Source organism: Taudactylus pleione, unplaced genomic scaffold, assembly GCF_031769625.1.
Source record: "Taudactylus pleione unplaced genomic scaffold, aTauple2 ptg000329l, whole genome shotgun sequence".
NCBI classification, from domain to species: domain Eukaryota; kingdom Metazoa; phylum Chordata; class Amphibia; order Anura; family Myobatrachidae; genus Taudactylus; species Taudactylus pleione.
This window is the reverse complement of record NW_028284730.1, coordinates 10,957,964-10,985,641: the sequence shown is the minus strand read 5'-3', so window position 1 is coordinate 10,985,641 and position 27,678 is coordinate 10,957,964. Positions and strand designations below refer to the sequence as shown.

Sequence of the window (27,678 nt, the reverse complement as noted above, 5' to 3'; positions counted from 1 at the left end):
CACCATACAAGAAATACTTTTACCTTGTATCCTGCCATCTGAAGATGAAGACTCCTCATCTCTCCTTGGGGCAGACATATTTGGAGGTGATGTGTTTGTAGGAGGTGGATGAGGAACATCTGGTGCTGGCACAGGCCCACTTTCACCATCCACATCTGCAAGGATGTCATCAAGTAGATCTTGATCTAATAGCTCCATTCCAAATTAGTCCAGAAAATCATGTATATCTTGGAAGCAGTCTTCTAAATCACAGGACAAATCCTCCATGACTGCAAAATTTCAAAATGCAGGGGTTGCTATTTACAGGCATGTGCGTACGTGACTGTTATTATGTGCCACAAATACGCAGTCCACCGGCGCCCAATCATCATGAACACACACCTATAAAATCACCCTTCCAAGTCACAGCAACTTTCCCGAGTAACTGCATTGTGGTTGGAGTTTGCGGAATGCCGCCCGTGCGAACGCCAGCTATGGCAATAGGTAAGACACCTGCTGTTTGGCGATAGTACTTACACATGGAGTTATGTTGCAATAGAACCTGACCATAACTGATGGAGGTTCAAACGGGGCTGCATCATCCCAGGAACCAACCCAGGAAGGACCTGCAGCTGAAGGTACATGCAAGACCAAAAAAAATTGACACACATATGCAAAGCACATTTGTATTTGCAACAATTACATTTCAACATGTATGTTGAAGGGAGACATTTCACTCTACAAGCCTGTTTCTGTGAACATTTTTTTAAAATCCACAGCAGGCTACAGGGGACGTTTCAAACATGAGTATTGTTATCAGGTAAATTGTGCAGACGGTGTCTGAAAAAACTGCTGCATTTACAAAAGCAGAACTGTCACATAGCTTACAGTGCTGGGTTTATCATAGGAGGCAAGGAAGCATGGGTGGGTGATGGTTTATACAGTTAAGATGTTTTTTAAATTATAATATTTAAACATTAACAATAATTTTTGGGTTTCAGATCAGTGGCGTAACTAGGGTATTTGGAGCCCAGGGCAAATTTGAAAAGGGAGCCACCCACCTTCCCGATGTGCGCGCGCCCTCTGCGCGTGTGGAAAAAAAATGGGCGTGGTCACTTAAAAATGGGGCGTGTCAATATGACACACCCCTTTATTTTCACACTGAACATTCCGATCCATATGCACCTTAACCCCAGTAGTACCCCTTATACAGTACCCCCAGTATGCAGTTGTGGTCCCTCTTATGCAGGCCCATAGTAGTGCTCCTTATACAGTATCCCCAGTAGTGGTCCCCCTTATACAGCCCCCAATTAGTTCCCCTTACTCAGTACCCCCAGTAGTGGCCCCCCAAATGCAGTGCCCCATGTAGTGTTCCCCCTTATGCAGTGCCCCCAATAGCAATCCCCACAATGCAGTGCGCCCAGTAGCGGTATCCCCTTATGAAGAGCCCTTTATATGGTGCCCCCAGTAGAGGTCCCCCCCAAGTAGTAGTCCCCAGTAGAGGTTCCCCCTCCCGATTAAGTGCCCCCAGTAGTAGCCCCCCAGTAGAGGTCCTCCCAATAATGGTGCCCCCAGTAGTAGCCACCCCTCCCCCGTAGTACCCCCACCCCCAGTAGAGGTCCCCCCAGTAGTAGCCATCCCCCTCCCACATTGTGCCCCCACCCCCAGTAGAGGTCCCCCCAGTAGTAGCCAACCCCCTCCCCCGTTGTGCCCCCAGTAGTGCAGATAGGTTAAAAATATATATATATATATAAAAATATACTTACCTGAATCCACACTGCTGCTGCTCCGGTCCTCGATGCCGCTCCCGCCACCGCCGCCCGCCAGTCCGCCCGGGCTGGCGCGCTCAGCATTATGGGACAGACGTCATGACGTCTGTCCCATTACCCACTGCAGGAGCCGGACGGAAGCCCGGCTCTTGCAGTGGGTGCTGCAGCAGTCAATGAGAGTCTATCTGACTGGCGGCGATGCGTGTGTTATGCACAGCCTGAGCCCGCCTCCTAGCGCTATTGGGTAAGCGCTCAGGGGGAGGGAACGGGCTCAGGTGTGCAGCACAGGACCGGCGCTGGAAGCCTAGCGCCGGTCCTGTGTAAATGTGTAGCGCTGACCGCACTCATTGCGGTTGGCGCTACACTGGCTAACTAGGACTGGCCAGTACCATGGCCGGCGACGTACCCCCGCGCCACCGGTCCAACAGCACCCAGGGCACGCACCCCGCTCGCCCAGCCCTAGTTACACCACTGTTTCAGATGTGCCACAAGAATGCTTGGCTGATGTGCTGCGGAGGGAGCTGGATGTGTTGGCCCACTGTGTGGATTCGATGGGGGAGGCCATAGCCCGCATTAGGAGGGCATTATGATTTTTGTGTGTTTGGCGTTTTTCTAAATTTAATAAATAAAGTTGTTAAAAAAATTTGTTTTTATTCAAACCTAATAGCCATTGTGACTGATTAAGGGGAAAATTTATCATTGCATATTTATATAAAAATCAACACAAACCAAATTTTGTGGGTGTTTGCCTGTAATATTAACTATCACACAAATGAAGTACATAGGAAATGCACAGGGGTGCTGTTAAGGGGGGGGGGAGTGGGTACTATTTACCCAGGCCCGGGCTTCCTGAGGGGCACCGCCCCCCCCTCCCTTCTCCCTCCCTCACAGCAGCCGAGCACACAGCGTGTGCTTCGTGGCGCTGCAAAAGTGTTTTGGGGTTTTTTTGCTCAAGGGGGCGTAGCCACACCTCCCGTGATTAGGCCATGCCCCTCTCTTCACCTTTGAATGCTGCAGGTATTTCCCATACCTGCTGCAAACCCTCCACTCCCACTTGTAGCCACACACACCATAGGTTTCTATGAGGGATAGTATGATGGCGAATGTACCAATAGCAAGAATGTAAAGCAATCCAGATATTCTCCTGAGCGGCTAACGCCATCTGAAGATGGCATTAGCCACTGTAGCCTATGGGCTACACCGCGCACTATTAGCCAGGATCTGCCTGAACCCTCCCCGGCTACCCAGCAGATGTGCATGTGCAGGCCCCAGGACTGTGCATGCGCACCGCCCCCTACACTGGACACCACTTCTTCCAAAACATCACAGGGACGGCCTCCTTTCGAAGCCCATGTCCCTGCATGTCCTGGATAATACATCCTGCCGATATGATCAGTTTTTGCAAAGCAATCAGGTACATTACTGCCATGCCCTGAATGCATTGCAAAAGCAAACATTGATAAATGTGTCCCTATATATACACTCATTGATACTAGGGGTGAGCGGGTTCGGATTTCTGAAATCCGAACCCCCCGAGCCCCCCCGGTCCGAGTCAGGCTCGACTTTTCCCGCATGACTCGGATCTGAAATCGAGGCAAAACGTCATCATCCCGCCTTCCGAGTCTCGCGGGTTTTGGAACCTATATAAGGTACCCGCGTCGGCGCCATTTTCTCACTCGGCTGTGGACAGTGAAGAGGGAGGGTGGGAGTTAGGGCTGGCTGGGCTGTGTAGTGTAGTGCTGCTGTTGTCCACTACTTCAAAGTCCATAGGGGCTGGCTGTGTTGTGCTGTGCTGCTGTTGTTAATAGGGGCTGTGTCCACTACTTCAAAGTCCATAGGGGCTGGCTGGACTGTGTTGTGCAGTCAGTTCTCCATAGGGGCTGTGTCCACTCCAAAGTCCTGTGCAGTGTCCCAGTCCTAAAGGGGTGCTGTAGTGTTGTCCAGGGGGTGCTCTGTCCATCAGGGGTGCTCCCACCAAGTGCTAAAAAAATAATATATTTTCTGTGTTTGTGAATTGTGTGCGCAGTAGCCGCACGTGCATCAACAAAGTAGTGCCAAGCGTGCGCCTGTGTCATAAGTAAAGGGCCGGATGGCTTGACCGTTAAAGGGTGCTGTAACCCCCAAAGTACACTCCAGTCCAAACCAAAAAAAAAATTATTTTCTGTGTTTGTGAATTGTGTGCGCAGTAGCCGCACGTGCATCAACAAAGTAGTGCCAAGCGTGCGCCTGTGTCATAAGTAAAGGGCCGGCTGGCTTGACCGTTAAAGGGTGCTGTAACCCCCAAAGTACACTCCAGTCCAAACCAAAAAAAAATATTTTCTGTGTTTGTGAATTGTGTGCGCAGTAGCCGCACGTGCATCAACAAAGTAGTGCCAAGCGTGCACCTGTGTCATAAGTAAAGGGCCGACTGGCTTGAACGTTAAAGGGTGCTGTAACCCCCAAAGTACACTCCAGTCCAAATCAAAAAAAAATATTTTCTGTGTTTGTGAATTGTGTGCGCAGTAGCCGCACGTGCATCAACAAAGTAGTGCCAAGCGTGCGCCTGTGTCATAAGTAAAGGGCCATCTGGCTTGACCGTTAAAGGGTGCTGTAACCCCCAAAGTACACTCCAGTCCAAACCAAAAAAAAATTTATTTTCTGTGTTTGTGAATTGTGTGCGCAGTAGCGGCACGTGCATCAACAAAGTAGTGCCAAGCGTGCGCCTGTGTCATAAGTAAAGGGCCGGCTGGCTTGACCGTTAAAGGGTGCTGTAACCCCCAAAGTACACTCCAGTCCAAACCAAAAAAAATAATATTTTCTGTGTTTGTGAATTGTGTGCGCAGTAGCCGCACGTGCATCAACAAAGTAGTGCCAAGCGTGCGCCTGTGTCATAAGTAAAGGGCCGGCTGGCTTGACCGTTAAAGGGTGCTGTAACCCCCAAAGTACACTCCAGTCCAAACCAAAAAAAAAAAATATTTTCTGTGTTTGTGAATTGTGTGCGCAGTAGCCGCACGTGCATCAACAAAGTAGTGCCAAGCGTGCGCCTGTGTCATAAGTAAAGGGCCGGCTGGCTTGACCGTTAAAGGGTGCTGTAACCCCCAAAGTACACTCCAGTCCAAACCAAAAAAAAATATTTTCTGTGTTTGTGAATTGTGTGCGCAGTAGCCGCACGTGCATCAACAAAGTAGTGCCAAGCGTGCGCCTGTGTCATAAGTAAAGGGCCGGCTGGCTTGACCGTTAAAGGGTGCTGTAACCCCCAAAGTACACTCCAAACCAAAAAAATATATATTTTCTGTGTTTGTGACTTGTGTGCACTGTGGCTGCACGTGCATCAACAAAGGAGCAGCGCCAAGCGTGCGCCTGTGTCCCATAAGTAAAGAGCCGGCTGGCTCATTTCTTAAAGGGTGGTGTAACCCACAAAGTGCACTACTCTCCAGCAAAAATAAAAAAATATTTTCTGTGTTTGTGTGCGCTTTAGCCGCACATATATATCAATATAACATAAATGGAGGACCAAACTTTCTCCGATAAAAATAAAATAGGGAAAGATCAAGAACCACTTCCTCCTAGTGCTATTGCTGCTGCTGGGAGTTGTTCATCATCCCAGAGAGAAAGTAGGAACATCACTACTTTTACTAAACAATTGACCCTCCAACAGTCCCTAGCGATGAGGATGAAGTACGACAGCAGTCATCCTGAAGCAAAACGTATAACTGAGGCCTTGACTGCTATGTTGGTGTTAGACGTGCGTCCGGTATCCGCCATTAGTGCAGTGGGATTTAGACAATTGATGGAGGTAGTGTGTCCCCGGTTCCAAATCCCATCTAGATTCCACCTGCATCCTCAAAGCAGCAGCGACAAGCGTGCGTCTGTCTGTTAAAGGGTGGTGACACCCTCAAAGTGTGCTACACAAACAATAAAAATATTGTTCTTTTTTTTTCTGTCTTTGTGAATTGTGTGGGCTGTAGCCGCACTTGCATCCTCAAAGCAGCAGCGACAAGCGTGCGTCTGTCTGTTAAAGGGTGGTGTAACTCTCAAAGTGCTCCAAGAAATAAAAAACTATTTTTTTAATGTGTTTGTGACTTGTGTGCGATGTAGCCGCACTTGCATCCTCAAAGCAGCAGCGACAAGCGTGAGTCTGTCTGTTAAAGGGTGGTGACACCCTCAAAGTGTGCTACACAAACAATAAAAATATTCTTCTTCTTTTTTCTGTCTTTGTGAATTGTGTGGGCTGTAGCTGCACTTGCATCCTCAAAGCAGCAGCGACAAGCGTGCGTCTGTCTGTTAAAGGGTGGTGACACCCTCAAAGTGTGCTACACAAACAATAAAAATATTGTTCTTTTTTTTCGGTCTTTGTGAAATGTGTGGGCTGTAGCTGCACCTGCATCCTTAAAGCAGCAGCGACAAGCGTGCGTCTGTCTGTTAAAGGGTGGTGACACCCTCAAAGTGTGCTACACAAACAATAAAAATATTGTTCTTTTTTTTTCTGTTTTTGTGAATTGTGTGGGCTGTAGCCGCACTTGCATCCTCAAAGCAGCAGCGACAAGCATGCGTCTGTCTGTTAAAGGGTGGTGTAACCCTCAAAGTGCGCTCCACAAACAATAAAAATATTCTTCTTTTTTTTTCTGTCTTTGTGAATTGTGTGGGCTGTAGCCGCACTTGCATCCTCAAAGCAGCAGCGACAAGCGTGCTTCTGTCTGTTAAAGGATTACATCGGTGACAGCATCCAAGTAGGCATGTCAGACAGTCCGTACCTGTACTGGCAGGAAAAAGAAGCAATTTGGAGGTCCCTGTACAAACTGGCTCTATTTTACCTGAGTTGCCCCCCCTCCAGTGTGTACTCCGAAAGAGTGTTTAGTGCAGCCGGGAACCTTGTCAGCGAAAGGCGTAGGAGGTTGCTTCCACAAAATGTGGAGAAGATGATGTTCATAAAATGAATTATCAACTCTTCCAGGGAGACCAGCCTCCTGAACGTATAGAGGGACCTGTGGTTCCAGCGGGGACGAATTAATACTCTGTGAGGATGAGGATGTACACACTGAAGAGGGTGAGGAATCGGTGGATGAGGAGGATGAGGATGACATCTTGCCTCCGTAGAGCCAGTTTGTGCAGGGACAGATTAATTGCCAGCTTGTTTTGTGGGGGCCCAAACGAACCAATCATTTCAGCCACAGTTGTGTGGCAGACCCTGGCGCTGAAATGATTGGTTTGTTAAAGTGTGCATGTCCTGTTTATACAACATAAGGGTGGGTGGGAGGGCCCAAGGACAATTCCATCTTGCACCTCTTTTTTTTCTTTGCATTATGTACAGTTTGGGGCCTAGTTTTTCAAACTGCCATCCTGTCTGCCACTGAAGTTTCACGCCTAGATGGGTCGCGTGTTTGTGCCGCCCACTCGTGTCGCTTAGCATAGTCATCCAGCTACCTCGGTGCAACCTTTTGGACATAAAAACACTATTGTGAGGTGTTCAGAATAGACTGGAAATGAGTGGAAATTAAGGTTATTGAGGTTAATAATAGCATAGGAGCAGAAAAACCTACAAATTCTGTGATTTTAGCTGTTTTTATCCTTTTTTTCAAAAAAATACAGATCCAAAACCCAGAACCCAAAACACGGAAGGGTGGTTTTGGCAAAACCAATCCATATCCAAAACACGAAGAAAGAACCAGATCCAAAACCAAAGCACGAAAAGTGGCCGGTGCACACCCCTAATTGATACATACTGTACACTTTTTTAAATACAAAAAAACATGGATGGCAGTAATCTGCCAAACTATCTGCTAATAACTGGCATTTTTTAAAACAAAGCCTATGTAGCAGTGGTTCCCAAACTGTGTGCCGTGGCACCTTGGAGTGCCTCAGGACACTTGCAGGGGTGCCTCAGGTTGGTGGTCCAGCACCAGGGGCGGATTGGCCGTTACCTACAGCGGGAAGATTCCCGGTGGGCCGACTGGGTTGTGGGGCCGCTTGTCACCTGTGGCCCCGCCCCTATACACGTCACCCGCCCAAAGCTTAGTAGTCTCTTTCTTGATAGGCAGCCCGCCGGCTGCCTGTCACAACTAGCAGTGCAGAGGCCTGGGCCGCTGATAGTGTAAGAAGTGGAGAGGCCCCAGGACCGGCAGGAAAGGTAAGTTAAGCAGCAGCACAGGTTCGGTACATCGCCCCGCCCTCCTCCCCTCCTCGTGCATTGTGCAAACATAAGGCCAGCAGGTGCAGCAAGACGAGGGGAGGCTGCTCAAGTGCCCCTGTGTCCCCCCCCTCTCTCTGAAGGGCCCCCCAGTCTTTGAAGGCAGGTACAGCAGCTTCGATCTGAAATTAATGGTGGAGGCGGAGTCAGAGTAGGGGGCGGAGCTACACGGCACTGCCTGTAGTCAGGGCGAGGAGCAGCATGAATGGGTGGGAGCACCGAGAGGAGGAGCAGCAGCTGCATAGTGTAAGGTAAGTGTGACTGTATGTGCATGTGTGACTGCATATGTGGGTGACAGTATGTGTATGTGTGTGACAGTATGTATGTGTGACTGCATATGTGGGTGACAGTATGTATGTGTGACTGCATATGTGGGTGACAGTATGTATGTTTGTGACTGTATTTGTGACTGCATTTGTGGGTGACAGTATGTGTATGTGTGTGACAGTATGTATGTGTGTGACTATATAGATGTGTATAAGTGTGACTATGTGTCTGTATATATGTATGAGTATATGTGTGACTGCATATTTGTGTGACAGTATCTGTGTGTGATAGTATGTGTGTGACAGTATCTATGTGTGTGACAGTATGTATATGTATATGTGTGACAGTATGTATGTTTATGTGTGTGACAGTATCTATGTGTGTGACAGTATGTATGTTTATGTGTGTGACAGTATGTATGTTTTTGTGTGTGACAGTATGTATGTTTATGTGTGACAGTACGTATGTTTGTGTGTGACAATATGTATATGTGTGTGACTGCATATGTTTGACAGTATCTATGTGTGACAGTATCTATGTGTGTGACAGTATATATGTTTATGCGTGTGACTGCATATGTGTGTGACAGTATGTATGTTTATGTGTGTGACTGCATATGTGTTTGACAGTATGTATGTTTATGTGTGTGACTGCATATGTGTGTGACAGTATCTATGTGTGTGACAGTATGTATGTTTATGTGTGTGACAGTATGTATGTTTTTGTGTGTGACAGTATGTATGTTTATGTGTGTGACAGTATCTATGTGTGACAGTATCTATGTGTGTGACAGTATGTATGTTTATGCGTGTGACTACATATGTGTGTGACAGTATGTATGTTTATGTGTGTGACTGCATATGTGTGTGACTGCATATGTGTGTGACAGTATCTATGTGTGTATGTATGTTTATGTGTGTGACTGCATATGTGTGTGACAGTATGTATGTTTGTGTGTGACTACATATAGGGGGCATATTTATCAGCTCATGTACCGGTGGGCATGCCCCCAGCATAACAAAAATGGGAGGAGTGACCTTCAGGAATTTCACATAAGGCCACACCCCTTGCCACGTGGCCACACCTACTTTTTCGGGCGGGCGCCTTCGGCGCACGCACATGGGGCCACTTTCAAAATTGTTTCCAGGGCCACTTTAAATTCCCAATCTGCCCCTGTCCAGCACTAAATCATTTTATTTATGGTCAATGTAATGTAAATATGTAGTCAAACAGAAGCTCAAACCTGTCCAACGCCACATAACTGAACCTAAGGATGACAGGTAAGCAGTTTACTTCACTTTATTACTTTACTACATTTTTTTCTGAATTTCTCAATAACAAATGTTTGGCTTAGGGGTGCTGTGAAAACAATGCTGTTACACTAGGGCGCCGTGATTCAAAAAAGTTTGGGAACCTCTGCTATATAGTGATATCAGTTAAGAGCTGATTTATAATATATATATATATATATATATATATACACACACACTCACATACACACACACAGGCAGATATATCTAGCTATATATATATATATATATATATATATATATGTAATAAAAAAAACATATATATATATATATATATATACACATATTCTGGGGGAGATGTATTAACGGCAAAATGCGGTAAAACCCCCGAAAATGCAGTTTTCGGGGGTTTTAGCGCATTCCCCGTATGTATTAAGCAGCAGAATGTGCTGCATTCTGCTGCTTCGCGTCGCTAGGTAACGCCACCTTCAGGAGGCGTTACCCCATAGAAGCCTATGGGCTTCTTAGCGCGACGCTCGGGGCCGGGAGGGATCCGATCGGATCCCTCCCATGAGCCCCCGCGGCCCGCGTCCTTCTGCGCATGCGCAGAAGGATTTCTGGGTGTTCAACCCGGAAGTCCCTCTGCCCGGCCGCATCGCAAAGGACAGCTCTCATCGAGAGGGCTGTCCTTTGCGAAATTCTTGGTACATACCGCGGTAATGAACCGCGGTATGTACTCGAAGTCGGGGGGGATGTACCGCAACGGCGATGTCGCCGTTAATACATCTCCCCCATAGAGAGAGCTAGAGAGATATACTGTAGAGATATATAGATGTGTGTGTTTCTTAAAGTTAAAAAGACAATATATAACAAAGATTGTTTAATAAAACCAATAAAGCAATACATAAAGAAGATCTAAGATGCAATCAAACAACAATTACATACACATAACAAGCTATTAGCAAACACACACTGATTGCTCAGGCAAGTACATCACATTGTAGCAAATGTCCTGCTAATGATTCTGATATTTGGCCAAGGGAATGATGAGTCCGCTGATTTCTGGAGTGAACGCGTCGCTCGTGGAGAGATGACGTTCGCACGTAGACTACGGTGGTTTTGACTTTGGTTGGGTGTGTGTGTTTCTGCGTTGTGGTTGGTGCGCGATCATTTGTTTTGCATATATTCACTCCTTACGGCTGCGTGCGATCGCGGCTTAGCGTCCGGGTCTGATTCAGGCCCATAGTCCTAACTGACTTGACCTTTAGCAAAGTGCTGATTGCAGTAAGTTAAAACAATGTGCAGTTGTCAGTATTGATGGTGAATTTCCACCTGCCATCTGTAGCAGGTATTGTGGCTGATCTTTATATGTTGTAGTTGTCAGTGTTGATGGAGAACTGCCACCTATCATCTGTAGCTGATATTGTGTTGAATCCTTACCATGTGAGCCCCCTTTGGTGCAGATTCTGGATGCAGCCAGCAAAGCAGTCGTGTGAACATACATTGAAATCATTCAAGAGTGGTCCTCAGAACTGAAGCCCATCCAAAGTACTTCTCCAAATCTGTGGGTATTAATGACCAGCTGGGTGAGGTATTCCTTGTGACCTTCTACTTCTACTTTGGGAGGAGAAACCATCTTTCATCTGGAAGTAAGTCACCACTAAGTTCAGAAGGGAAATGTGAAACACTCAGTGGATCAGGAAGGAAGATGTTTGCTACCAGATTTATCTTACTGCTATTCAGGCAAGGACTGATGTACTTAAGCCCCGTTTGAGAGCATTTTAAGGGCAGTGTTGTAAATGGAAAACTACTTTAATGTCTACTGAAAATACTAGCCCCTCTAGTATTTAGTGATAGCAGGACCTGACCAAAGGTGCGGAGTAAAACCCACTAGTGGTTTTCATCAGTGACCCCCTCCAATTGGGAATTGGGCTCTGCGGCACCCAGTGAGCAGGTCGCAGCTCTTTGGTCAGGTACCCGGAAACTAGCAAGAAACAAGGTGATAGGGTTGAAAAGAGTAACTACTTGCATTGGGGATTACACTGGGAGTTATACACTGAAGGATGACACGTGGAGAATACACCGAAAGAGTCACATAGGGAATACACTGGAGAATGACATGTGGAGCATACACTGGAGAATGCTAGAGGCAGTACACTGATGATGAACTGAGGGCCTGATTCAGACCTGCTCGTGAGTGCTGAGCGCTCGCAAGCGAGTCGATGTTGCTCAAGTGCGCATGCGCACAACGGAGGCGGCTCCGTCGTGCGCATGCGCGAGACCTGGATAGCGACGGCCAAGCTGTCACTATGGGTCTCGCTACAAAGGGGGCGTGCTGTCGATGGTGAGTGACAGCACGCCCCCTTTGGTGGGCGTGCTGGGGGCGTGGCTGCCCAGACGGAGGCGTTCCCATGGGAACGCCTACCGTCTGGGGCCGGCCCCACTGACATCACTAGTGATGTCAGTGGGAGTGCTTTTGGCTCTGATAGAGCCAAAAGCACCCCAGGGCTTGCGGCAGACAAGAGACCCTACCACAAGGGTCTCGTCGCAAGCCCGATGGTCGTGATGGTCTTGACCATCGCGACCATCATTTTGGCCGCTCGCTATAGCTGTGGGTTGTCACCCACAGCTATGCGAGCGGCCAGGAGGCCGCTCCGAAAAGTAAGAGGACGGCCCTGATTCAGAGCGAGCAGATGCAGATGAAACACTGAAGTAAATACTTGGAATCAGTACATGGATGATGTACAGAGGACCTCATTCAGAGTCGGACGCTATCAGCCGTTCGCTCATACGCATTCGATTGTTTTAAACCATGCATGCATCCGGTTCTCATTGCACATGTGCGGCCGGATCATTGCGGTCATTTTTCGTTCGCTCGTATACACAGTGAACAGGAAGTGACCTATGTAATTTGATTGACAGAATGTTCCGTTTATGGGTGGTAACGGGGGTGGAGATGAGAAAACGCAGGCGTGGCAAGGCGTTTTTTGGGCGTACATGTATTATCTTGTGCGAACGTCCAATGTGGACGCTATTTTGTACACGTCACTGTGTGATCCAATTTCCATTAAGACTGGTTTGGTTTTTTGCTATTTTATTTTTTGACCAAGAAACCAATCGCCCTTTTGTTTTTTGATAATTGTTAATTAAAACTCATAAATTGATTTTAACCCTTGTTTTTTATGCAAAATATGAAATGTTTCTATTTCTGTTGTACTGTTTGTAAGTTTGTTAGAGGGATTACCTTTTAACCAGTTTGTGAATAAATCAACAATAGAATTTTGCAATTTTGTTTCCAAAGTTTATTAATATTTTTGTTTCAATTTTTTTTTAAAGTAAACATAGTTTTTTTCATGGGGCAAAATCTAGAAATCATTTTGCCCACACACCAACAAAATAAGTGGCATTTGAACACAAATAAAACAAATAAAAACAATTCACAAGAAAGGAGAGGGAGGTTTTTGCCATGCAGGAATATGGGGCAAACACAGAGATGGATTGTGGGGAAATTAGCCAATGCTGTCATCGCCTTTTAGGCCGTTTGGCCGGGGGTTGGAGGGAGCCTGAATGGGTCTGGGAAGTCCTTCGGCTGGCCTGGCCAGAGGCAGATGTTGTGGCCTCTGGACTAGGCATAGGGCTAGGCACATTTGGAGGGATGGCTGTTGTTGTGCCAGAGGTGGAGGGTCCTGATGTTCTGGTAGGAAGGGAGGCCGGCTCCAACATCTGCTAGCGAACGAGCTGCTCCAGGGCATTTGCTATTCGCACGTTGGCCCCAGTATTTTCTGCAAGGGCCTTAGCAATGGTCACATTGGCCGCAGCACTTTGCTCCAGGGCGTCCGCCACCCGTAGCAGATTGGCGTCCATCCTCAGCAGAATCTCGGTCTGCTGATACATTTTACCATTGAGATCAGTGAGGAGGGCCACTGCCTGTGAGGGGGAATGCCCTGGACTGTCTGCCACAGGGTCCCCAGCCAGATCTACTGCTTCCTCCCTGCAGAGCCAGAAGAAATTCTGCGGCCAAAGCTCACCTCTGGAGCAGACTCATCCATCTGTGTCTCTGTGAGAAAAAAGAGAAAAGAGTAAAATTATAATCTAGATATTGTCAAAAACACATTTCTGAGTTGTTAACATTACAACATTTACCTGGGGCAACATGAGGAGCCGCAAAGTCTGGCATGTCGCTATCCATGTTCAACACGCCAAACACCTCCTCATCCTGCACACACCCCTGGGCCAGCTCCTCCAAATCTGTGAGCTCAAGTGACACAGAGGTGGGACCCCCACCTGTCCCCCCTGCATGCCTAGCCCTATCAGCCAGTTTTTGTTTAAGCCGATATTTGAAGTCGCTCCATCTCTTGGTTTAAAATTTGGCATTATTCCTGCAGTATTATGACCTGTAAACACTTTTTACTAAAATGTAGATTTTACGTACCGGCGTTTGACCTCCCGGGTTGAACGTTCAAACTCACCCACACCATTGACACCACTGGCTATGTCGTCCCACAGTTTCCATCTCTGGGTTGCACCCATATTCCTTGGTGCCTGTGCCAGGTTGTCATTGCACATTTGCACCAAAACCTCCATCTCCTTCCTTGTGAATTGTGGCTGCCTTTTTTTTTTGGCCCTAGTTTGCCTACTAGGGCCAGCAGCCTCTTCCATGGCATCCTCCACACCTTTTTTTTAAAATGTTAAAAAAATTTTTTAGTAAACTGTTTTAAAATGTAATGTTAAACATACGCATTTTCCCATAAAAAATAAAAACACTTACATGGTGCCTGTTGGCTAGTACTTTGCTGCTCTGTACTCATTGTTTTTTCTCAATGTAGCAGACCGATTTTTGCCTTCAGTGACGTTTTTAGACATGCGTCAGCATTATTCCGCCGCATCATTCCTTGTGCGCTCCTATTGTCCGTCCTTAATTTGAGCGGGAAAATAAAGCCTATTTATGGCTTGGTGTGACTCGAGTCGAGATGGCATGTTATGATTGTTGGAGGTTTTGCGTTGTAGTGGATTGTTGGTGATTTGTGGTTGTGTAGAAGGAGTACTTGTTTTTTTGATCTTTTTGCTTTTTTTCTTACTTGTTTTTTTTCCGTTAGCATTTGTGTTTATTTTTTGGCTTTTTTAATTTGAATTTTTGAGTAAGTATTTCAAAAAACCACCTTAAAAAATAATAGTAAATAGTTTACTTTTTTTTGTAATCATTTTTTTTTACAGTTATTTTGGCAGTGACCCAGTGACGTTTTATAACTTTGGGATATTTGTCTGTTTTTGGTAAGTGTTTTTGGTTTCATGAATTTACAAATTCGATGTGTTGGTCTTAGCATATGTTTCGCTAAGTAGTTTTTTTTTTCTGTGAACAATCATGTCTTACCACTAAATGTAGCGTACTATTTAGCGAACTAATGTGTCCTTATTTAACTGTAAAAGTAGCGTACTATTTAGCGAACTAATGTGTCCTTATTTAACTGTAAAAGTAGCGTACTATTTAGCGAACTAATGTTTTTTTATTTTCAAATGTAAAATTAACGTAATATTTAGCGAACTAATGTTTTAGTGGTTTTAACTGTAAAAGTAGCGTACTATTTAGCGAACTAATGTGTCCTTATTTAACTGTAAAAGTAGCGTACTATTTAGCGAACTAATGTTATTTTGTTTTTAAATGTAAAAGTAGCGTAATATTTCGCGAACTAATGTTTTAGTGGGTTTAACTGTAAAAGTAGCGTACTATTTAGTGAACTAATGTTTTTTTTGTTTTTAAATGTAAAATTAACATACTATTTTGCGAACTAATGTTTTTTTAATTTTTCTGTGTAAAATCATGTCTTCCCACTAAATGTAGGGTACTATTTTGAGAACTAATGTGTGCTCCTTTTTTCAAAAATGAAATTTGTTTTCAATCATAGTTTATTAAATTAATCTTAAAAATATTTTCTACTTTTGAACTGTAGGTTGGTTTGCACATGACACGTCCTAGGCCTGTAAGCATCTTTGGTTTGCTTGGAAAAGATAAGTATATTTTTCTTAACACATTTGTCTAAAACAATAACTACCTGGCTTAACATTTCAGGTTGATGTTGGTCGTATTATATTGGCCATGGTTCCAGAACCCGACCAACCTCAACTTCGTCCCAGGCGTAGGCCTCGTAGGCGTGCAAGGCCCCAGATATATAGAACATGTGTCACCCTTTTTGGAATGCCAGATGATGAGGTGTTAAGGCGCTACCGTCTTCCGCCACAAATCATCCTAGACACTCTCTCATTAATAGAGCGTAATCTTGAACGGCAAATTGTCAGTCCTACAGCAATACCACCACTTACGCAATTAATGTCGGTGTTACATTTTTGTGCCTCAGGATCCTTTCAAACCACTGTGGGAATAGTCGCTGGAATATCCCAATCCTCCTTTTCAAGGATCCTGAGGGCAGTGATGGAGGCACTTTTTAAACACCCATTGGATATGGGTTCCCTTAATGTGGTGAAGGCTAATTTTTACCAAATAGCTGGCTTCCCACACATCATAGGGGTTGTGGATGGCACTCACATACCACTTCAGCATCCAGCAAGGCTGGAGGCTATATTTAGGAACCGAAAGCACTTTCACTCGATGAATGTAATGGTGGTATGTGATGCCTCCTTCCAGATCCTGTCCCTGAATGCCAAATTCCCAGGAAGTGCACATGATTCCTTCTTCATCCGCCAATCAGGAATTTGGCACGAATTAAACAACCTACAAGCTGGTGATGCGTGGCTTCTGGGTAAGTTGAAACCTTCTGTTGAAACCAATGCAAAGCTTGTTACACAATGGTCCTTATGTTTTTTTTTATATTTTCACAGGAGACAGTGGTTACCCTTGCACGCCCTGACTGCTCACTCCTTATTTGGTTCCCACACCAGGGCCACAAAGTCAGTATAATTCCGCACTTACAGCCACCAGGCAGGTGGTGGAGCGCTGTATCGGCCTTTTAAAAGGCCGATTCAGATGCCTCCACCGCTCTGGTGGCGACCTCATGTATTTGCCGGCTATGGTTTAGAAAATTGTGGTCCTGTGTGGGATATTTCACAACATCACCATAAGGAGTGGTGTCCCAATGCAGCCAGATGATGCCTTGTCTGAGGACGGCCCCCCCGAGGTTGGTCGGAGGTCAGTATGTGGGGGGGCCATACGCGATGAAGTTGTAGCCAGATTTTTTAGGTAATTATTTCCTCACAATTTTTAAAATTGCCACAATGTAGACATGTAATATTTTAAAATACACTTTTAACTGTTTTTTTTTTTTTTTTTAATCCCTCAAATGACCCTAAAAATCCATGCCTACTACCTGATCAACACAAATGACTTTATGTGGACACATTGGATATAACTTCGGGAACAATGATTTCTTCTCCTCATTTGTGGATTCATGTTGGCATGCTACTTCTTCAAACAGTTCCTTATTGTGTTTTTTGGGGGTTTTGGTGTGGTTTTGACTTGTGTGTGTGTTTTGAATGTTTGAATTTATTGTGTCTATTCACTTGGTGTTTATTATTTGTGTGCATTAAAATTTTATTTTACGTTAACCAACCATTTCCATCGTAAATTACAACCAAGTGTAACCTGTTTCTAAAAATGCAAAGTTGCTTAATGCCTAATACTGTAATTTCTTATTTGGAAAAGTTTAGTACCCTGCTTTGTTGCCAAAAACAAACACCAAAGGTATTATGGTAAATCAGTATGTTTGCAATTGTAGGCCTAAGCAGGTAGCTTTAATTTTAACATTACCCACACCAAAATATAATCACATTTTGAGGTTACTTCTCCAAACCTATTGGTATTGTTATGTGTTTAATGTGCAAGCTTACATACTTACTTGAGCTTTCAACAAACAAATTTACATTACTTTAAAAATCAGGGACAAATAGTAGACTTATGTAAGGTTCAACAATCTAAGATTTACACACAAGGAATGAAACTTAAATAAATCAAAATAAACTTTATTTTTAAAAAAACTGTTTTCGCAAAAAAAAAAACATTAGTGGCGCAGGCTCGCCAAAATATGGTCCAAGGAGACCAGCATTGCTACGACAAGGCCCCGTAGCTCCATTAAGCCCGCAGACAATACCTCGTTCCGCCTCTGCTCCTCTGTGGGTAAAAAAAATGTGTGGATTAGTAAAATGACACCTTCATTTATATTTTAAAAAACATCTAACAATTCAGACTATCGTTAAAAAAAAAAAAGCCAAAACAGGCCCAAAACAAAAGGAATCCAAAACAAACAGATTCAAAACAAATAAGGGCACCCCCCAAAAAAAGAAAAATACAAAACTAAAAAAAACTACAAAGGGGAAAAAATACAACATTTGTGGGTAACGTTAACAAGAAAGACACAAGTGTGAGTGTTTGGACATGTGTCATATGTGTAATGTGAAAACATCCTTGACATTGTTTCACAAAGATATATATCAAAAACATTGGAACTACTTTACTATTTTGAACTGCACAGGCAAAAGGACAACATCAACCCAAATGACAAAATCCATAAAAAAACCATAGTTTAAAATGTAAACATACAGGTCAAAATGGTGCCTGGGCCTGGGGCACCGAAATCCTCCTCTTCAGAGGTTGGCCAGTGGCTCTGGGAAGGAGGAGGTGTAATTTGGGAGGAAGTGGAGGGTGAGGAAAAGAGAGGGGGGGTTTGAGGGGAGGGGGAAGATGGAGGGATGGTAAGGTGAGGAGAGGGAGGGGACTGACGTGCGGCAAGGTCTGGGGTGGAGGGGGAATTTGGGGAAGAGTGGGCAGAGGATGTTTGGGTGGGAGTGGGGGATAGGGGTCGAGACACCCGTCTGCGCCGTCTCATTATCCGCTCGGCCCCTAAATGATGGAGACCAACATATTTAATTACAATGCTTTTTTGTTTATATTTTTTTTACAAAAAAAAACAGCAAAAAAAAAAAAACGCCTATACTGTAAACATGCACACGCAGGTAGGGCCAAAATTCACAAACTCGGCTATACTGGAAACATGCACACACAGGTAGGGCCAAAAAACACAAACAGGGCTATACTAGAAACATGCACACGCAGGTAGGGCCACAAAAAAATAAAACAAAAAATTTATACAAACACATAAACACTTACTTTCCAGAATCTGGAGACGCAAACATGCAAGTATGCGTGGGGTTCGGCAGCGCAAATCCGACCACCTGCGCTCCAGTTGGCCGATATTTCGTCGATAGCCGATGGAGCGCAGGCGGCGGCGCACCTCCGCGTACGCCATTCATTTGCGCAGGTTTGTGATGGGGGGAGGATGATGGGTGATTCTCTGGTCCATCACCTCTGTGAGGACCAGGAGCTCACGCCTACAAAACGCGGAGGCTCTCATGATGGCAATGATTTTTTTTACACAAAACAGTTTTAATAAAGGCCCTAGAAAAAATTTGATTGGCTAATGTACTTTGTAAATTAACAGGAACCATTCTATTGGTTATTGTATGTGACCTACAGCCTCACAAATATAATGTGAGTTATGATAGGCTTGATGCAGTGACATGCGTAAACTAATTTCAATAAAAAAATTAAAGTACTAAAATATGCCTATAAAAAACAACGGAAAACAATAGTATCATTCCAAAAAACCTTTAATTTCGAAAAACAATACCATTGGTGAAACCGTACGTATTCTGCGGTACAAATGACACACACTGACAAGAATAAAGTTTATTGACAATGAAAAAAAAAACAGGATTGAAAACATGTGAATAGCAATTAAGGTAATTAATATAGTGATTGCCATGAAACGATTAAAGTATGTTTGAAGAATGAAATAGCAGACAATCGAAAACTGACAGGGCCACTTCCGGAATTGACTTGTGCGAGCGTTCCCTGCAACCAAAGAGGAGAGGGACGGTCGCTATTTTGAACGTTCGCTAGCTAGAGGAGGGGTTGGGAGACTATGGGGTGGAAAATTAGCTACAAGCGAACTTACGAGCGAGCGCTTGAATTTAAATATTTCCGCTCGTACGGCGGACAAGCGAACGGCCTCTTGCGTCCGGCTCTGAATCATGCCCAGAGTACACACATAGGTGATACAGATACTGGTGAAACACTAGTAAATACTTGGAATCAGTACACGGATGATGCACTGAGTACACACAGGTGATCCAGAAGCAGGTGAAACACTGTAGTAAATACTTGGAATCAGTACACAGATGATGTACTTAGTGCACACACAGATGATCCAGATGCAGGGGAAGAACTGTAGTAGATTACTGGAGATCAGTACGGAGACTGAAAATGAAACACTGGGAATCAGTGTGAGAGCTGAAATATATAACACCAGGAATCAGCATTAGAGCTGAAATATACAACACCAGAAATCAGCGTGAGAGCTGAAATATATAACACCAGGAATCAGCGTGAGAGCTGAAATATAACACTGGAGATCTTGATGCAGAGTAGCACCGAAGAGTATCTTGGAGTGGAGCCTGGAGCGATGTAATAGCCACAGTCACTGGAGTAGTGAGAAAAGTTGTATAGGCAACTTCCTTTACCTGGAGTCCTGCTTTATACAGTACCCTTAGGTAACTATCCATTGGAGGAGAGTCAGCTGAGAGCTGGTAAGGCTACCATTGGATGAGAGATTAGTCAGGTGATACAGATCAACATGGCTGCGCCCATGACTGCAGCCATGGGAAACTACACAACTGAGCATCGCATAGAAGTCATAGCAGACCCCAGGGATAATACTCAGCGTGCCGCCCGCCACTGAACCTGGCAACTGACCTTCTGGAAGATCAGGGGAAGCCAGCTTTTCAAGGGCATGAAATGGACTTGCTTGATGAAGCAATACATTACTACCAGAATAGCAGTGCTGCCTTGAGAACTGGCAAAGTCAGTGATGAAATCCAGAGATACATGTGTCCATAGCTTTTTTGGAATGGGAAGGGGCATAAGGAGGTAAGTAGACATGGTATGTAGCTCCTAAGTGAGTGCACAGGTCGTGCAGTACTGGATAAAGTAGGTGACACCCGTTCTTACAGGCAGCCATCAGAATTTCCAGATGATCAAATAATTTGTTCTCCCAAACTGGAAAAAATGAGGATATCATCTAGGTATATGAGGTCTCATTTCTCCAGGAGGCTCTTTAAGAGGGAACCCACAAATGCTTAGAAGACAGCTAAGAATTTGCACATCTCAAACAGTATGGTCTTATATTCATAGTGGCATTCCTTTGTGATAAAGGCCGTCTTTCATTTGTCATTTGCTTGGACAAGGCTCATGATAGGTTGATTGCAGGTGCAGTTTAGTTCAGACCATGGCCTGATAGAGCCTCTCAAAAAAGAGAAAGATCAATGGGTGGTTCCCATCTTTCTTGGGAACCAACACAATCCAAGCAGCCCATGGGCTTTTAGATGGCACTATGACCCCCAAAGTTAGCATCTCCTCGATCTCAGCCTTTACTTGCCTCATAACACCCGGAGTCATCCGGTAAGCGACTTGTTGGATGGGCCTAGCACTCCCAGTGTCCACATGGTGGCCGGTCAGATGAGGTTGACCAGGTAGACAAGAAAACTGGGCCTGTTCAGCCTCTAAGACCCTCCACATCTTCTGCTGCTGGGCTGCATTCAACTGTTGTCCCACATGGACTGATTCCACTCCTTTCTTCTCTTTAGCAGCTCCCAAAAGGTCAAGCAATGGATCAGTTTCTGGTGTCTCCATCGGAGGACAACATACCACCATTGTTACTACTTGAGGATCACGATAGGCCGTAATTCAATTTATATGGAAGGTGTGTATCCAGGGCAATCACGTAATTGACCGGTCCGGTGTGCCTTACCACGGTATATGGCCCTTCCCACGTGGTCTGCAGTTTGTTTCTTTGCACTGGGATAAGCATCATTACTTTTTGCCCTGGATGCAACTCTCGGTTTTGAGCGTGGGCATCATACCATTCCTTTTGCCTCTCATGTGATTCCCTGAGATGCTCTTGGGTTAACTGTAGCAATCTTCTCATGCGGTTCCGCATATTCTCTACATATTGTAAAATGGGCTGCTGGTGTTCTTGGAAAGTTCCCTGCCAGCTCTCTTTGACCAGGTCAAGAGGCAAGGGCATTTTAAGAGAGGAGGGGGCCCATGTGCACTCCCCATGTGGGGCCCCTCCTCTCTCTCCGGTGGCCGGCAGCCAACTGATGCGGCTAGCCAGCCACTGGAGCCTTAGTAGACTCCGGGCACTAGAGTGTGCCCGGAGTCTACTGCGCATGCACAGAACGCCGGAAAATGGCCACGGCGGCCATTTTTCTGGCGTTTTATGCATGCGAAGTAGACTCCAGGCACACTCTAGTGCCCGGAGTCTACTGCACATGCGCAGAACACTGGAAAAAGGCCGCGGCTGCCTTTTTTCGGTATTCTGAGCAGCGCAGACAACAGCCGCGGGACCACGGACAGGTAAGTCTAAAATAATATGGGTGCAGTGTGTGCGGTGCGGGGCCCCCCTGGACTCAGGGGGCCCGTGTGCCTCGCACACACTGCACCCATTATAGATACGCCACTGTCTAGAGGCCTCCGCACTTTCTGGCCATACAAAAGTTCAAATGGGGAATATCCAGTAGACGCCTGTGGGTCTTCCCGATAAGCGAATAGAAGCTGTTGCAGGGCCCTCTCCCAGTCCCTTCCCTCGGACTGCACATAAGCTTGTAGAAATCTTTTTAGTGTTCCATTGAAATGTTCACAGAGTCCGTTGATCTGTGGATGATAAGAGGTGGTCCGAAGAGGTCAAACCACCCACTTTTCCTACAGGGTTTGCATTAGTTCACCTTGGAATTGGGACCCTTGATCTGTGACGACTTCCTGTGGGTATCCAAGCTGACTAAATATGTCTGTCAATGCTTCACAACATGTTCTGTGTCAATAGATGAAAGGGCCACAGCCTCAGGATAGCGTGTAGCAAAGTCCACCAGCGTTAGGATGTACTTCTTTCCCGTATGACTGGGTGTAGCTAATGGTCCGACTAGGTCTATGGCAACATGGGCAAAGGGCTCCCCTATAATAGGTAATGGGTGCAGAGGAGCTTTTCGCTGGGGCTTCCTCAGTCTCTGGCAGGTATCGCAGGTGTCTCGATACTGCTTAACGTCTCTAGAGATCCGTGGCCAGAGAAATTTCGCAACAGTCGGGCCAGTGTTTTACGGGTGTCAAAATGCCCAACCGCTGGAATGTCATGAGCAAGGGCTAGTAATTGTGCTCTATACTACCAACTGTTTGGTAGGCACAACTGTTTCCTGTCCATACTGAGGAACGACCACTCGGTACAGTAATTCCTTTTCCCAAACTATCTTGCTCCCATTGGCTGTTTCCAACCCCAGGTTGGCTGCACTCCTTAATTTACTTAAGGAAGGGTCCGTCCATTGGGCCTGACGAAACTCGCTCTGGTCCACCTCCCCCAAGTCTATGTCTGAAGTACTGGACAAGGAACTGGAATCACTCACCATTGTGGCCAGGGTAGGTTGGTTCTGTTCTGTATCTGTCACGTGGGTCACTGCTATTCTGGTTTGGCTCCGGGTCACCACTTGAACGAAGCATGTCACCAGTCCCTGTCCCAGATCATTCCCGAGGATGACTTTGGCTGGTAGCCCCTTGAGTACTCCGACCTCCACAATTCCTTGATCAGCTCCCCAGTCGAGATGAATCTTGGCGATGGGGATATCGGTCTGCTGTCCCCCAGCAGTGGCAATTCGTACATACTGTCCAGGAATCACCTGAGAGTTGGGAATCAGGTCTGGCTCAATCAATGTGAGTGAGGCCTCAGAATCTCGTAGGCCCTGTACCCGCTGGTTCTCTACCAACACAGGCTGTAAGTGCCCCTGCATATTCTGAGGAGTGGCTGCTCCTTCCCCAGAACCAGATCTACAATATACACCCCATCTATCATCTCGGCCGCATCTGACTGGATGACGTCCTTCCAATTATCCTCCATGGGGTAACATATCACAGAGACTGGGGCCGTTCTAGCCCCAGGGAATGGCCCTCACGTGCGTGGACAGTCCCTCAACAAGTGTCCTGGTTGATTGCAGCGGTAACACTTCCGAAGTTCTGGTTTAGCCACTTTGAATCTGGTTGGTTGATAAGAGATGATTTTGATAGGGCCTCCTTTACTACTATCATTGATGCGTGGTTCTCTGTCAGGGAGCTTCTCCACTCATGGGGTTCTTGTACCACCTGTTGCACTGAAGACTCTACATTGGGGATGGTTACCTATATATTCATCAGCCCATTCTGCAGATTGTTCAGGTGTGCTGGGTTTCTGGTCTGCGACCCACTCCTGTACCTCTGGTGCCATCTTAATCATTAGTTATTCTATCACAATTAGGTTGATGATCTGCTCCACAGTAGAGGCCTGTCTACAGTTGAGCCATTTTCCACAGGCTTGCCATAGCTGACTGGCAAACTCTTGGTAGGAAGCAGTCCCACTTTTACTCAGTGTCCTGAATTTGAGACGATAAGGTTCTGCAGTGATCTGGAACTTAGCCAGCAATGCCTTCTTTATACAGGTGTAGACTCCACATTCCTGGGTAGTTAGAGCCCGTTAGGCTTCCAGAGCCCTACCAGTGAGACTTGACCCCAAGTACTTGGGCCATTCAGCTGTCTCTATCCCATGCACTCCCATGAGATTCTCAAAGAACTGGAGGTGAGTGTCAATGTCGGTTTCATTTTCTCAAAATGTGGGAACATCCTTACATCCCAAGCGCAGCTTCTCTTGTTCACCCCCTCTGGGTGACAGCACAGTTCCGCTGCTAGTAGAGATTTGTACCCCTAATATCACTTGGATCATTTCAGCTCTCTCTTGTGTAGTTGCACTTTTACCTAGCGCCCCCAGCCAGCTCTGCAGTAGGGCAGGAGTAGCGGTGGTTGACTCGGGTAACCAACTGGAAGAAGTGCTTTTACTGCCTGTCGGTCCTTCTTGATCATCACTCAGGTGGTTAGGATCCTCTGGGTGTGCACGATCCCACTCCAACAACCACAGTATCAGAATCTCCCTGGTGTCAGTCCAATTATACGCAATTCCCTTCATCCTGCAAAATCCTTGCAGGTGTAGTTTCCAGGCTGTCCGGTAAAACTTTTGATCTCTCATGATGTTTTCAATTTGGCCACCGGTTGCAACTCCTGACTGACTCTCCATGCTGATATTCTCTGGTGTTAGCATTGTTTCTACTCACTCCCCTGGAATTACCACAGGAACTGTGTGATGTCCCACTGCTGCCACCACATGTGAGGATACTGGGTGACCTGGGTATCCCGGGGTTCAGGGATCACACCGTGGAGCAGGTTATATGAAAGCAAGATGAACTTTATTCATGGAGACACAGAAATCCAACAAACAGTAAGCAGGGTTATATCAATACAGTCCACTCAGCGTTCAGCAAAGTATTTTCCAGCTGCTCTATATCTCCTCCCTACCTGGTCAGCAATGACAGCTGTAGCAGGGCACACAGAGCTGCTATCTATCTAAAGACACTGAGAGGGAACAACACACCAACCTCCAGAGTCACACTGTACTCACACACTTCCCCACAATTCCCCTTGCTGCACCACCCTACTTCCCTCTCTCTCTCATTGGTGGGCCCTGGTGTCAGTCTTTACATAGAGGAAGGAAGAGGGCTTTTTAACAGAAACACTCCCTTGTTGTCTGCTGCTGGCAAACTTCCTGTATGAGACATGCAGACTGAGGCTTCAATTTAAGAACACAAAACTGGGTCATGGGGTTAACTCTTTTCAACATGCAGGCAAGTCCTAGAAGCCATTTTCCCTTGCCTCCTCACATGGAGGCATTGGTGGTATGTTCCAAAGAATTAAAGGTCAGCTTTAATGGGGCCAAAAATTTTGTTTTTACCCATGAATGGAACATTCTTCTCATGGAGTGGTTTGGCCCAGGTTAAATCCTGTCAAGACAGTGGAAACGTGACATGTACCACTTTAATCTGCTCTCTTAAGGGTTGCCATTAAATTACAAGGATGCAGCAATTTTAGGCTCCTGCACAGAAATTGCGTTCTGTTGTTAGATGATTGAGTTGACTGATCAACAACTCAGTACGCTTGCTTCAGGACACCTATCTCTACACTGTGTATCTATGAACAGTGTTGTAAAATGTCAAACAACAGCTCTACACCAGCATGTTTTGTGTTGAGACCAAAGATAAGCAGTTTGAATTCCTTGGAATCCGAACATGCATGAACTTCCGGGACCTGTGACGATCCAAGCCGCAGCTCAGATCTCCTTGTCTGCCTTGCATCACTACCCAAGCCAAAACCTCGAGATTCCGCTGTCGGATCTCAAGGTTTTGGCTCAGTGCCATTTTCAAAAGTCTCATTGAAATCAATGGTTTGACCGATGATTGGCTGAGAGAGCCGTCTGTCACGGCTCTCAGCCAATCAGCTTTTCCCCGTAGACTTCAATGGGGCAAATGGACGCAAGATGGCGGCCCCCACCACACCGAGGACACCACCCCCGCAGTGCCGACACCGCAAAATCCCAACACTGCCGCCACCACTGGCACCCCTCAACTGCCAACACTGCCAACAACACCGCACTGAGGACACCACCGGCACCCCGTCCTGCTGACACCGCCAGAAGAACACTGCTGGCAACCCCGCACTTAGAACACTGCCGGCACTCCTGCAGTGCCAACACCATCAGCACTCCTGTACTGAAAACAGCGCCGCCACCCCAGAACTACCGACATCACCAACACTCCCAAACTGCCAACACCACCAGAACTCCCGAACTAAGAACACAACTGCCACCCCCACATGACCGATAACACCAGCACCCCCGCACAGCTGTCAGTCCCGCACTGAGGACAACACCGTTACCATCTATCACAGTAAGTGCACCATTGGTGTATCCAACTCTCACTATATTTGATTTGCACTGTAACCCGCACTGTATCCGACTCACACTGTATGCGACCCACGCAGTATCCAACCCGCACTGTACCCGACCCGCACTGTATCCGTCCCGCACTGTATCCAACCTGCACTGTATCCAACCCGCAGGTATAGAACAACAAAAAGGCTGATCGATCACATTATTGATTTGCAAAACATTTTTAAACAGTAATAACTGCTGTGTATTTGTGCCGATGCTCTGTTTCTAAGTTTAGCCAGTCAGCCTTTGCCTTGTATTGGTGAAGAATATTGTGAGCTGTGAGGTGGTCAAAATTTGTATACATTTAAAAAAAAAATTCAAAATCAAAATCCAAACCAGTCACGGCGTTTTGGTAAACCAGACCAAAACCAGCAAAGATGGTCCGGCGCCCATCTCTGGTTGAGATGCAAGAGAATGGCAAAGTGCTAGTACTGCAGCTCCCAGGAGAGAACCATTTGCCTGGGTTAGCTATCAGAGATACACAACAACTGGCCAAGCTGCTTAGTGCTGAGAGGTCGGGTTGGGAGGGCCAAAGCTGATGTTGATGGGTTGGAGAAGGTACTGTAGAATCATGAGTGGGCACATTGATGTTGGCATAATGTGGGCCCATTGAGTGGTATCTGCATGGCACTGGTGTTGGCATAATGTGGATGCATTGTTTGATATATAAAGTATATCGGTACTGGTATACTGTGTGAATAGGGAACATAATATGGGTGTATAGTGTAGGATGTGGAGACACTAATACTGGCATAAGATGTAAGGATGCTGATGCTGGTAAAATATGTTTTATTGTTGTTGGCACATGCTTGTTCCCTGGGGGGCTGACATTCAGGCCATATACAGTGAAGATATTTGTGCTGGCATGTTTTGGGAACCTAGCTCAGAATACTGTATTGATAACTGAACAGTTTCCTTACGACCTTTCCCCTCCTATATTGTGGTCCTTTCTCCCAGCTCTGAGATGTTTGTCCTCTGATGCTATGATAATGGATGTGCAGGTAATAAGGGTGTTCCTGGATTCATCATGAGTAAGATAACTGCTTACACAAAGTGACATTTCCCTTTTAGTAGTTTGATAAGATAAATCCCTGGTGGGAGACAGCATGACAACAATATGTGCGCTGATACATTATACAATAAATCTGCTATAATCATGTAGTTGAATCACAGCAAAATGCTTCTATTCTAATTTACTTTCAGTTCCTCCAATTAACACCTACAGTCCGATATAATATAGGCTCCATTATACTTTATAAGGTTAGGTCAATGGGAAGGTGCCAAGTCACGTTTCACCCTGTGTATGTACTATATTATAATTGTTCTCTATAGTGACTGTTTGTTTTGTACTA

The 27,678-nt window shown here is 45.8% G+C and overlaps 1 pseudogene; it reads right to left on the bottom strand.

The window, feature by feature from the left end:
- Window positions 1-204: 204 nt before the first annotated feature.
- Window positions 205-24,583, bottom strand: LOC148509361 (uncharacterized; annotated as a pseudogene).
- Between the last annotated feature and the right edge of the window lie 3,095 nt (window positions 24,584-27,678).